The 12,958-nt window shown below is 37.5% G+C and overlaps 1 long non-coding RNA gene across 1 annotated transcript; it reads left to right on the top strand.

Annotated features, from left to right (window-relative positions):
• Window positions 1-4,648: 4,648 nt before the first annotated feature.
• Window positions 4,649-11,599, top strand: LOC131481647 (uncharacterized). Its single transcript, XR_009246472.1, has 4 exons — window positions 4,649-4,881; window positions 5,041-5,203; window positions 9,980-10,124; window positions 11,317-11,599. It is a non-coding gene; the product is annotated as an uncharacterized LOC131481647 (long non-coding RNA).
• Window positions 11,600-12,958: the final 1,359 nt, after the last annotated feature.

Raw genomic sequence — 12,958 nt, 5'->3', positions numbered from 1 at the left:
TAGCCTCAATTTGTCTACACTCAACACCCATGTAAGACCTTCATCCCAGGTGCTGCGTCATTTTCCCCTGCATCCTCTAAACAGTGATGGACCATCCTCCTCCTCCCTCTACTACAAGGGATGTCTTTTTAGCCTTCTCGATCTGTAATACCCAGGACCTCTCAGCTCCTCTAACCGTCAGCACAGTGCGCGGCTGCCTTTCTCTCACTCTTCATACCTTAAATGAGCTCTGACACAGTGCTCTGGGCCACTCCATTCTACCCACACCTCAGTCTGAGCTTGATGCTTCATGTGCTCTGATTCAACAAAAAAACCTCTGGACTGAATTGTCTGAGAAGGTAAATGAACAAAATTGTGTTTCCCTCATGAGGAAAATATGCTCAAAGAGAAAAAATTACATGGAATTATAAGGACAAGTGGTTATCCACAAATCAAGGAGGAGCGAGACAAAAGCAACCCTGCTGACACTTTAATCTTGGATGTTAGTCTCCCAGCTGCTTAAAGAATGTTAGTTAAGACATCGATTTATGTTATCTTTTTTAGGGTAAATTGATCAACTTATGCAGGAAGGGAAAAGGCTGTGCTTTTTTTTGTTTGTTTTTACTTTTTTCTGCAAATTACTGCCATCCTTATGTTTGTATTGGCCCTACTTTCATTAAGGCCATGGAAAGCTTTTAAACACATGTAGGTATTATTGGACATGTCTTTCATGTTGTTGGATACCCCTCATTCTTTTTTTAAAAAGATTTATTTATTTTTATTGGAAACGCGAATATACAGAGAGTTCACTTCCCAAGTGTACGCAATGGCTGGAGCTGAGCCACTCCGAAGCCAGGAGCTCTTCTGGGTCTCCCACACGGATGGAAGGGTTTGGGCCACAAGCAGGGAGCTATATGGCAAGCAGGGCCACTGGGATTAGAACCGGTGACCATATGGGATTCCGGAGCGTGCAAGGTGAGGACTTTAACTACTATGTTATCACACCGGCCCCCTTGCTCTCCTTCTTAAATGTATGATTCTGTTGATCCAATTGCACTGGCTTTTTGTCATCAGGTAAACCAGTCCTTTAAAGGGGCATGTTCCCACTAATAGCTTACATTAGTTCTGATCATTAGATACTAAAGGCATTAAAAGAAAGAAATATAACTGATGCCATAAAAAAGTTGTGTGTTTCACGTGCAGCACTGTGGCATAGCAGTTAACATGGTTGCTTGCAGTACCTACATCCTGAATGGGTCTTGTTCAAGTCCCAGCGGCTCCACTTCTGATTCAGATCCCTGCTTATATGCCAGGGAAAGCAATGAAGATATCACAAGGGCCTGGATCCCTGTAGTCATATGGGAGACCCAGAAAAATCTTCTGGCTTCTGGCTTCAAATGGGCCCAGCTCTAGCCCTTGTAGTCATTTTGGGTGTTAACCAGCAGATGGAAGATTCTCTCTTTTATTGCAACTGCCCATCAAATAAATAAAATAGATTTTAAAAAGAGATGTGTGATTTGTACTACTTGCATGTGCTTTTCCTGGTAATCTGTCTCCAAACCCCCAAACTCTGTTTTTGTTTGTTGGTTTGTTTTGCTTTTGAATGTGTGGCACTTTTACAATAACTTGCACCGTATAATTGACTTTAAATTTTTTTTCTCCATTATCCTTGATTGGGTCCATGATGTCAATGAAGATAATGAAAAATTTTCTCTCATCTGTGATCTTCTTTGTTGGAAAAACTGTCAGGGAAGTCAGCAAGTCACTCCAATGAATACGAATATATTCTTAATTACCCAAGGAAGTTAAGTAAGACTTTCCAGTCACCCTCCTTGAAATTGTCTAATTGGAAGTACCGGTCGCTTGGTGTACTGGCAAATTAGGAACTCTGCATTGCAGCTGGATTTCATTTTTAAAGACACATGGGAACCAAGCCAGGCCTGTCAGGGAGCTGCTTTTCTTTCTTTCCAAACAAAACAGTATCCCAAAGAGCGTCAGCTCAGTCCAGCATGTAGTTCTTGCCACAGGTCTTTTTAATTGAAACTTTCATAATACCTCAATTTTATGAAGGACAAATATAATTTACTGTGAAATTCTTTCTTAAATGTGCTTCTCCTCTTGAAATATCTAATTCATGCAACATTTATTCAGTTGCATACAGTTAGAAAAATCTTCCATGTCCAGTCAACTTCTGTGTCTCACTGCTATTACTTCAATAATATAACTCCTTTCAGTCAACTCTTCTCTGGCACCACTGACCTTGTAAGAATATCAAACAGCAGAACAAAATAAAAACCCTTATTAACTTTTTACCCTCTGTGAGAAGATCATGGTCTAGTTGAAATAGTCATCATTGGAATATTTGTCAAGTTTCAGGTATAATTGTAGATGTGAGGTAACATGTCAATCCCAACCCCTACGTGTCTCATCATCCTTGAAATTTAAAAATATACTTATATTACCGTTTTCCAGATAAGAATATTGTAGGGAATATATGGACCTAAAAATATACATGAATTCAGTTATTTCAATTGCACTTTAATTTGTCATGCCCAAGAATAGTTTGTTTTTAAACAAAATAGAACCTCAGAGTACAATATTAATAGGGTGCAGAGTTGTACCATCAACCAGTTTCAGGTGTTCATTTTTTTAAAACAGCAGCCATGGTTTTCTATATCCTTGCACAAAAAATGTCTCACCTGCATCCTATAAATATTAAATTATGTAACTACATATGTTCCAAAGGTGTGTTCTGGAGGTCGCTCTCAATCTCTCAGAAAATAGATTGACCTTTTATCTTGGCTCTGGTCTCTGCCTTCTAGTCAGCATGAAGAATATCAATGCAGATATTCAGTCTAGAAGGGATTGGAGTGCAAATGAAAGCAAAAGTCTTTTACAAATAATGCAGGCATGATTGCACAAATTTTATTATAAAAATTAAGAGGTAGGGCCCGACGCGATGTGCTAGCGGCTAAAGTCCTTACCTTGAACGCGCTGGTATTCCATGTGGGTGCCGGTTCTAATCCCGGGAGCCCCGCTTCCCTTCCAGCTCTCTGCTTGTGGCCTGGGAAAGCTGTCAAGGGAGGCCCAAAGCCTTGGGCCCCTGCACCCGGGTGGGAGGCCTGGGGGAAGCTCCTGGCTCTTGATTTCAGATCGGCACAGCACCGGCTGCTACAGTCACTTGGGGAGTGACTCATCGGATGGAAGGTCTTGCTCTATGTCTCTTCTCCTCTCTGTATGTCTGACTTTGTAATAAAAATAAATAAATCTTTTTTAAAAATTAAGATGTAGGTAGAGAGTGATCCTTCTTCCGTACCTGACAGTCAGTGTTAAGAGTTGGTGAGTTGATATTTAGAGCTCTTGGGTAGATGGGTCACTGCCTTGAATGCTGCTTGATGTGAATTAAGCAGTGTGATGAGACATAGTGAGTATGTAGGTTGACTTAAAGGAATATCAGTGCATGGTTATGTGTTTTTGTGTCTATCACAGTGGCTACTCAATATCATAATGTGGCTAAATATGCTTGCATATTTAGGTTACTCATTGAATATATAACAAGTATGACATTCTTGCTGTTACTTTCTCAATGATTTGAGATTGAGTAAATCTCATAAATTATTTCTTGAAAAGGTCAACCTGTGATTGTCTTCTTACAACCTGCTGCTTACGGTGATTACCTTTCATGGATGGGGAGCTACAGACCGTGCCTTTTCAGTCCTCACGAGTAATCTGCCCATTTATTGTGATAATATTTATAGTGGATCTTTGGCACAAAATGATTTTTTCCATATCTGGTGTTTATTTTCACTTGCAGTTAAATTCAGGATTTAACTAAATATCTAAGGATGTGTAGAATTCCAGTTCCTGGAAGTGAAGAATACTCAGAGAAATTTGCTCTATTTTCAGTGCATTTCAGCAAATATTGAAGAGCAAAATGTAAACATAAATTATTACACCCAGTTTGGTTAAGGTGAAATGAAGGGACTATCAAAGGTCCTATATTGCATTCATAAATATCTATCACTTCATGACACTCAAACTCTAAGGCAAAGAAACATCCAACTTCCCTGCAGGTTTTTCAGCATCTGAGGCAGATGGATATGATCTTAAACAGCTGACAGTGCCCATATGTTACAAATGTTGAAAGGTGGATTCTGAGCCAAGAATGGCTAAAAAACCCTGTGTCTTCATACCTTTTCTCTCAGGTGGCATCAGTAAATAAGACCCTGAGTAGGATTCATTAAATAAAGGAAAAATCACAGCTGCACATTAAAGGATGACACGGAAGATGTTACATGGAAGAAAGTCTGGCGCTGATTTGATCTCTGAGGGAAGTACTGAAGAAAATTTCAGACAAAATTTCCATTTTGACTTTATCAGAGTGTTAAGCATGTGTTCGTACCTGGTAGAATTTTCTAAACCTTAAAAAGTACATATGACTATCTTCAGGGCAGTATAAGCAGATTTTAAATAGACTTTTGATTAAATATAAGCATTCTTACATAGTATGAAATGTGGTAAAATTATTAAAATAACAATGCTGTGATACAGGATTTTTTCTTCTGCTACATTTTAATTAATAATTTCTTTTCCTAGTTTTCATTTCTGTTTTTGTGTATCTGCTGATTTATTTCTGTTTTTGTGTATCTGCTGATTTATTCCCCAAATAGCTGCAATTCCTGGAGCTGAGATGATCTGAAGTCAGGAGCCAAGAGCTTCCTCTGAGTTTCCCAAGGTGGTGTAGGTGCCCATGGATTTGAGCCATCCTCTGCTGCCTTACCAGGTCATTAGCAGAAAGCTCAGATTTTAAGACTGTTACAAGAAGCACAGTGCAGAAACCTCAACAAGAAACACACTGTAGTTCAGTTTAAATACGAAACTAAGATTCACAATCTGTACTAAGTAAGTATTATTTTCTGTTGAATCCAAGTGAATTCATATGAACATAGAGTACAAATAAATTTTTGTTTTCTAAATAAGGTGATGCTGGCAGTTGTTTGGTTGTGTTTTACAACTCCTTTCTCTTTACTTCTTTTTTTAAAAAATATTTGAAAGGCTGAGGTACAGAGAAAAACAGAAACAGAGATTTTCTGTCTGCCATCTCCCTCCAGAATTGTTCACAACAGCCAAAGGTGTGTCAAAAAGAAGCCAGAAATTAGGAACTCCATCCAGGTCCTGGTAGATTGCGGCATCTGAGCCATCATCTACTGCCTTCCAAATTAATGTAAGCAGAAAACTAGAATCACAAGTAGAGCCTTGATACAACCCAGGACTCCAACATGGGGTTTGGGTGTCCCAAGTGCTGTCTTAACTACTTTCCAAGCACCTATCCTAACAATTTCACTTGTAAAAAGGAGTATTCTAGTTCTTCTTACATAGCGTAAGAGGTGACTTAAAAGATGATTCCACCTTTTCAAAAGAAAATTTGGGTACTCCATGAAAAAATATAGCAATCAAAATTGTTTTATCACTATTCATGGACCGCACAGAGTAAGGTAAGATATTGTGACTGTGCATAACCCAGAGTCACAGCTCTTCCTGTCATTTGCATCTCCAAACTGCATAGGGGCTGCACCAGTATCTGATGCTTATTCAACTCAACAAACATGTTTTCTGGGGGATTTCACATCCATTTGGCAATATGGTACTGATTCTGTGTGTCATAAAGATTTGAAGTAATTAATACCCAGAATGCGGAAGTGTATAGAACATCTTTTTGTTTATGTATAGATGAAAGTTTGGAAACGATGGAGGATTTGGGGCTCTGAGTCAGCCAGGCAGACTCTGCAGTTTTCTCTGGTACTTGTTATAAACATGCTCCAGAATTTACATTACTTAACTTAAAAATGAAAGGCAGTGATGTCAACTTTACCTCGTGAGAGACTGAGGATAGAAGATGTCTGAAAATTCTCCATAAATTTTAAAATGTGGTCTCATTGTCAGATATATTGTTGCTAGCATGAGATATATTGAGCAGTTCAGTATGATTTCAAGCTTCTATTTGAAAAGCATCTTTGATTACTGCATTAGTTGCTTGAAAGCCTATGAGATTAGCTTTTTAATAACATCATAGGAATGGTTGAAATGAATGTTACATTAAACAACACCTATAAAACCCACTTAGATGCTAATATGATACTTTGAGTCAGGCTACCTTGCTATTTCTAATAACCTTCCCAAAGTCTGTTGTAAGCTTAGTTAACCATCTCAGCTGTGAATAGTTGAATACATATTTGTTGAAGGCCACAGAATTTAAAGATTCAGTGTCCTTTAAAGACAATTTGCAAGCTAGATCTAAGAGTCATAGCAAGACTGTGTGTGGTTAGTAAAGTGACACCTCAAGTACCATAGGCAAAGGATTTTTTTTTTTGCATTAATGATCCTTTGTGTTGGGAATTATGTTTCATGTTAATTCTATTACAATTAAAGGGAAATGACTTAAAAAAAAACCTCTTTATAATGTTGTATCACTCTCCATGAAGGTCATTTGATTTGAGAGCTGGAGAGTAGTTAGATGTAGTGATAATCATATGTAACAAGTTGCCCCTGAATGGCTAACACAAATGATTTCATCACTTAGATCCTCATTTGGCTCTGTGTTGCCAACCAGCATGAATGTTGGATGCTAGCTGGACTTGGGGGGTTTCAAACGCAAAGTGTGCTTCACATCTGGAAGACAGAGCCAGTGAGACAAACACCTTGACAATTTCCCTATTCTAGGAAAATTGATAAGTGAAATTTTATTGCCTAACCATTTGGCTTTATTCAAGATATAAAACTAAATTTGGTCCTCAAATACTTTAGTTATGGATAGGAAATTGGTTTGTTTATTTGAATTCTTCAATTACCTAAGAACTGCTAGCGCTATACAGGCACAGTAATTAAGATGTCATCAGTATTTCAGTAAAAGGGACATGTGCTTCATTTGCAATATATGCATGAGATTTCATTTTCCCAACTTAAACCTGTTTTGGCATGTGCACACATGTACACATGCACATACAGACTTTCATTTTCTAATGCATTTGTAGTACAGTCACTGGGTTTATGTGCTCGCTAATTCACTTTCTGGTTTGAGTGGGTAAAGTAGAGTTGGATATACCTAATATTATTATAAAAATAAATCTACATTATTATTTAGACTAGAAATAGCTCACAGTTTAAATCAAAGTGTTTCATTTGTTTCAGCATTTCATTCTCTAATGCAGTGTCTGTATATGACTGTTATAGAAAATAACATAAAATACCTGCTTTAATAGGTCAGAGATAGAGAGGTTGAAGGAATAATGAAAAAGAAGGTGGAAAAGAACAAAAGAGGAGAAAAGACATAAAAAATGAAAAAATAGGGCCCGGTGGCGTGGCCTAGCGGCTAAAGTCCTCGCCTTGAACACCCCGGGATCCCATATGGGCGCTGGTTCTAATCCTGGCAGCTCCACTTCCCAGCCAGCTCCTTGCTTGTGGCCTGGGAAAGCAGTCAAGGGTGGCCCAAAGATTTGGGTCCCTGCACCTGTGTGGCAGACCTGGAAGAAGTTCCTGGTTCCCGACTTCGGATTGGCACAGCACTGGCCATTGCGACTCACTTGGGGAGTGAATCATCGGACGGAAGATCTTCCTCTCTGTCTCTCCTCCTCTCTGTATATCTGCCTTTCCAATAAAAATGAATAAATCTTAAAAATAAAAAAGAAAAAATAATGAAGAGGACATTGAATTGGAAGAAGGGCCGCAATTAGAGAAATGAATGAATAACAATCTTTACCTTTTTCAATTTTATATAGAGAGTGATCCTAATGTGTTCCATTTGTGTGACATTAACTCCTGAAGACATATGTAGAAGGTCTATTTCTGAAGCACAGACCTGCTGATTCCTCCCTAATGCCAATATGTCTTAGAAAATTCTGTCACATTGTCCCTTTCTATGTTGTTGTCCTTTGGGAAGCAGTTTTTACCAATCTTCCGAGGCGTCTACAACAAGATTGATGGGCCAGTTGGTTTACTTGACAGCAACTTACGCTGTCATGGTTCTAGAGACCAGATGTCTTAAGTCAGGTTGTGGTTAATGGGGATGATAGTGAAGGCTCTTTTCCTGGCTTTGGCCCTTGTGTGTGGCAGCGTTGAGGGAGAAATGGTGGGGAGGAGGAAAGAAGGGAGAGAGGGAGAGAGAGAGAAAAACCTTATTCTAAGAATACCAGTAGGTCAAATTTCTACAGTTAAACTCCTTTAACCTTAATGAAGTTGAGGGTCCTGCCATCAAAGACAGTTACAATATGGATTAGAGTTGTAATGAAAAAATCTGGTGTCAGTGGGAGTGGAATACTCATTTGGTTTATGGCAAAGCCTCTTTCTATATTGCCGAGAAAAAGGGACAATTTAATCATTGTAATAGAATTAGGTCACACACACACACACACACACACACACACACAAAACTGTCTATCTTTCCATTTCCTACAAGTAGACTCTGTTTAGAACATTAAACAATCTTGATCAATGATTGTTTTCATTGCTCTAGAATGATACCTGGGGTTAGGTATGCTGTAAAGAAAAAAACTTCATTTGGGATCATGATTTAGAGGACAAATTGTCCAAACTCAGTTGTCCACATCTGATAAGATCCACCTGCTGCTCAGCTCAGGGGCAAGCTTGTATGTGTATGCCTATGAAATATTTCCAAGCCAGAAAATCCTCCTTGGTTGCATTTATACTCTGTTTAGATGCCTTCTCAGTTTCAGTCAGTGAAATAAGGACCCAACTGAAAGACCAAGAAGTCTAGAATAATTCTGGTGAAGACACTGTTTTTGACACGTTTGTTTTCTTTTGACATAGCCATTTGAAAACCTTTGATTAGATAAACACAGCTGACAGTGTGGTTGTGATTTCTGAGACTTCATGTGGGAGGTTTGTAACATCTGACATCAAGCCAGGTCATGGAAATTCTTAGGTCCCAGATCCCAGATTTCTCATAAGGAGCTACATCATGTTCCCAGTTGGTGCTTTATAACCATTATTAAGCTATTTGATTTCTTTCATCCTAGTAGTGGCATCAGAGTGATTGCTCCTTAATTTCATGTTACAAAAACATGACAACATTGTTGAGAATGTGATGGTAATACCTGGCAGTATTGACTCCTTTGATGGAAAAACTCATGACACATTTTTTTGGTTTTTTTAAGAAGGAATATTTCTCATGGAGAATGTTTTTAAGGATTTTTGCATCTACCTAAAAAGTTTAAGTTTGAAATCACTGAGAATATCAATTAGTAGTACTATTAGAATGATTAGTATTATTGATTGTTCATTATTATCCCAGTGTGGGAAGCTATGCAGCATATTTTTCTTTGTGAAAAAAATGATTCAAACACATGACTATGGTTTTAAATTTTGTTTTCTCTGTAAATGTAAATACTATGTTAAAAATTCTCTTTACTGAAAAAAGAAAAGTATCAGTCTAAAGCAAGGAATAGATATTTACAGCCTATTAAAGAATTCAATCAATGGCCAAACAATTAAAAGAAAAATATTCACTGAATTATATCAAATAAAAAAGAGGATTATTTTCTGTTTTTGCTTTTCACTGGAACGTGCTTATTGTCAATATCAAAACTCTCATTTTTCTACCTTCTGGCCTTGACCAGAACATAGAACTGAAATAAGGCATCTGTGTTAATAGCCTGGTAAAATTTAATACTGTGGATAATGGACACGGCATTGGACTCGAGCAGTTCTCATTCAATTGAGAACAGCACTTGATTTGAGAGAAAAATTGGTGTAAAAATGAAACTGTGCCTAGTTGAGGTCCACTGGTTTCTTTCAGCCATGTTTTCAGTTTTAAGGCTTTCACTCAAATGAATATAGCAGCTAAGATCATAGCAGAGAAGAGACACGGAGGGAGGAGTAAAGAAGGAGCGAGAGAGAGAGAAAGAGAGAGAGAGGGAGAGAAAGAGAGTTAGTTCTGATTTTAGTTTGTCATATTTTACTATTTGTGGACTTTAATCTTTTGCAGAACAGCTCCATGTCCTCTTCCTTAAGGTTTAGTCACAGAAGACTTTAAACTGTTTCAGCTTCTTCTGTTCACAACCTCTCTACACTGCAGCATAGCTAATGTCAGCCTCTTTTGGCTGGCAGTCTGAGAAAAAATGCTGAGTAAGGTATGTTGTACTTTTCCTCACTCTTCCCATCCTGATTCATCCACTACCACCTGTCCCTGCCATCTCAGTGTCACCCAGCACATACCGACTCCTCAACAGGACAATTCTCCAGGCCATCCAGATAGCTTCATTCTCTACAGCAAATGAAGAGCTGTGTGAGCTTGCTTTAAGCCCTGCCCACAGCAGCACGGAAGCAATCGTCAGTCAAACAGCATTGCAGCTGATAGGAGCACTGTTTTCATTTTTCCTTTACCCAGGTGATCTGGCGCATTTCATGCCTGTCTCAGTAAGGTGTGCCTGTGTCAGATGAGCACTGTAGGATGTGTGCAATCAGAACTTAGTGCTGGTCAGAAAGAGATTTTTCTATCCTGTACCTCTAATTGATTTCCGCATACACTATCTGATAGAGAGACATCAGATTTCCATGGTGAGGACTGAGTGGTTTTGAACCAGCCTGAGAATGCAAGACTAAAAATTGCTTGTTTACCAAAGTGCTCGCATGATTTTCTCTCATATTCTCTCCCAAAATTTCAGACACTTGAATTGCATTGAAAAGATTTAGAATGTGTGTTTTTATTATTTATTTTGTTGGAGTTAAAAAAAGAGAGATTTAGGAATTTTATTTGCTGCATAATTTAAAATTGTGTATTTTTACATTAGTAAAGATAATCAAGGACTTGGTTCACATTGAAGAAATAATGAAATCTGCTAACTTGAGGATTTGCTTTCAGTCCATGTCTCTGTAGCTATTCATGCCTATGAACAGACATGACTTTAACCATTTCACAGATCATAGGATACAACTAGAAAACTACTGCCCCTGCCCACTAAGTTTATTAATTTATTTATTATGCTGACAAAGATTTTCAGCTGAATTTTTAATTCTTAGATGTTAAGACCCAGAAGATAATTTATCTCATAATTAAAATGTCAGATCCCATTTTTTAAAGTGTAGCATTTCCCCCTTCTTCAACTCAAAAGTACTCCACGTAGGAAACCCATGTCGGAATAGGTAAAGAGGGCAAAGTTTTGTCTGCTCATTTCATTCTTTAGGTTTCTAACTCTCCTCTGGGCTTACTAGGAGAGCCCAGAAGATATCCTAATAACTATTCAAAAGGTACTGGCATGAATACAGAAGCCCAAACATAACATCTTCGGTGTTTTCTGATTGTTAATATTGTTTTGTACAAAGGAAGTCACAGAAAAAAATCTGTATTGGTGAGACGGCTTTACACGGAGATGACTTGTAAGCCGTGACTACATCTGCATAGCTCCATTTATCAACACTGACAATTCCTGCTCTTCAGCCTGAGCCACCAAGTAAAAATATCGTAAATACAAACTAACTAGGAGCAAATTTCACCTGTTCTACAATTTAAAACAAAACTGTCCATCAGACTGAAAGCTGACCTTCAGTCATCCTACAGAAATTTATAAAAAAATTTATTTCTTATGGTGAAAATTTTGTGGTTTTGATGCAGAAGTATGCCTGATAATGGCAGGATTCGTAGATCTTCCTAGATATACCCATTAATCAGGTGTTCATTGTTCTTATTAACACAGAAAGTAAAAAGAATTTTATGATATCATCTGCACTACTAAAGCATTTTTTGCGTAGCGATATGGTTCTCTACGAAATAAATATGAATTATACAAAAAGAAATAAAAAATAAAGCAGCTATTCAAGGCATATATGACCAAAATCCATGAATGTTTGTGCTGAAATTTGCTTAGGTTGGTGCTATAGTTGAGGTAGTATGGTATAGAGTCACATCTTAATTCAGATTAGCAATTTGAGTCATTGCTTTGTCATTTATTAAATAGATGCCATCAGGCGAGAGCCTTCATTTGTATGTTTAAGACTTTTTGTCTTATTGAAAGCAACTAAAAATAGAGTCCTAAAAGATTCATATAAGAATTGGAGACATACATTTCAAAGTAGGATCACAACAAAATGAGTCAGTTATGAACATTTTTGTTTGTTCATTTTATATATTTGAAAGGTTGGCTGGTAGAGAAAAAGAGAGGTATAGGAAGAGAGAGTGAGACAGAGAAGGAGAAAGAGGAGGAGAGGGGGGAGAGTGTTAGTTTACCTCAAAAATGCCCACAACAACTGGAGCCAGTCCAGTTTAAAGACATAAGGTGGAAACCTCATGAATGATTCACATTTGGTAGGGGCACAGGTGTTTGGAAATCACCTACTGACTCCTGAAATGCACACTAGAAGGAAGGTTTAGTAGAAATGGTGGACATAGAGGAAGCTCGGCACTCTGGTATAGAATTGCAAGCATCCCAAGTTGGGGCTTCACCTACTGCTCTGAAATACCTTTCCCTAGATCTAAATATTTTTAAACAAAATTAGAAAAAACAAATCAAGTATTTATGAAAGCATTAGGCTGCTATTCAATAATATTAAGGCATTTCATTTTCCTGTAATTTGTGTGATTATTTCTGCATTGAAAATATTTTTTAAAAATCTATATTCAGTAGAACTGATTTAGTGTTTAATATGTGGTAGTTACACATTATTGTGATTTGGAATTAAAAAAATAATGGAAACAAGGGCTCATTTTTACAGAAATATTTTACAGTATTTTAAAAATAAATATAAATGTGCATATAAATGTAATTTATTATGATATTTTGAAATTCATTCTCTAAAGTATATGCCATCCCATTTTAATGGGTACCAGATCACCTATACCATCTGCTTCCAATCTATTTACATGTTAATTGAATAGAAACAATAGTAAATGTGATGTCTTTCTGAATATATGCAGAGATATTGATGGCAACTGTCAGACAACATGCATGAAATTGTTTTCAATATCCAT

Source organism: Ochotona princeps, chromosome 1 (genome assembly GCF_030435755.1).
Source record: "Ochotona princeps isolate mOchPri1 chromosome 1, mOchPri1.hap1, whole genome shotgun sequence".
NCBI lineage: Eukaryota > Metazoa > Chordata > Mammalia > Lagomorpha > Ochotonidae > Ochotona > Ochotona princeps.
This window is presented reverse-complemented; position numbering and strand designations above follow the sequence as displayed.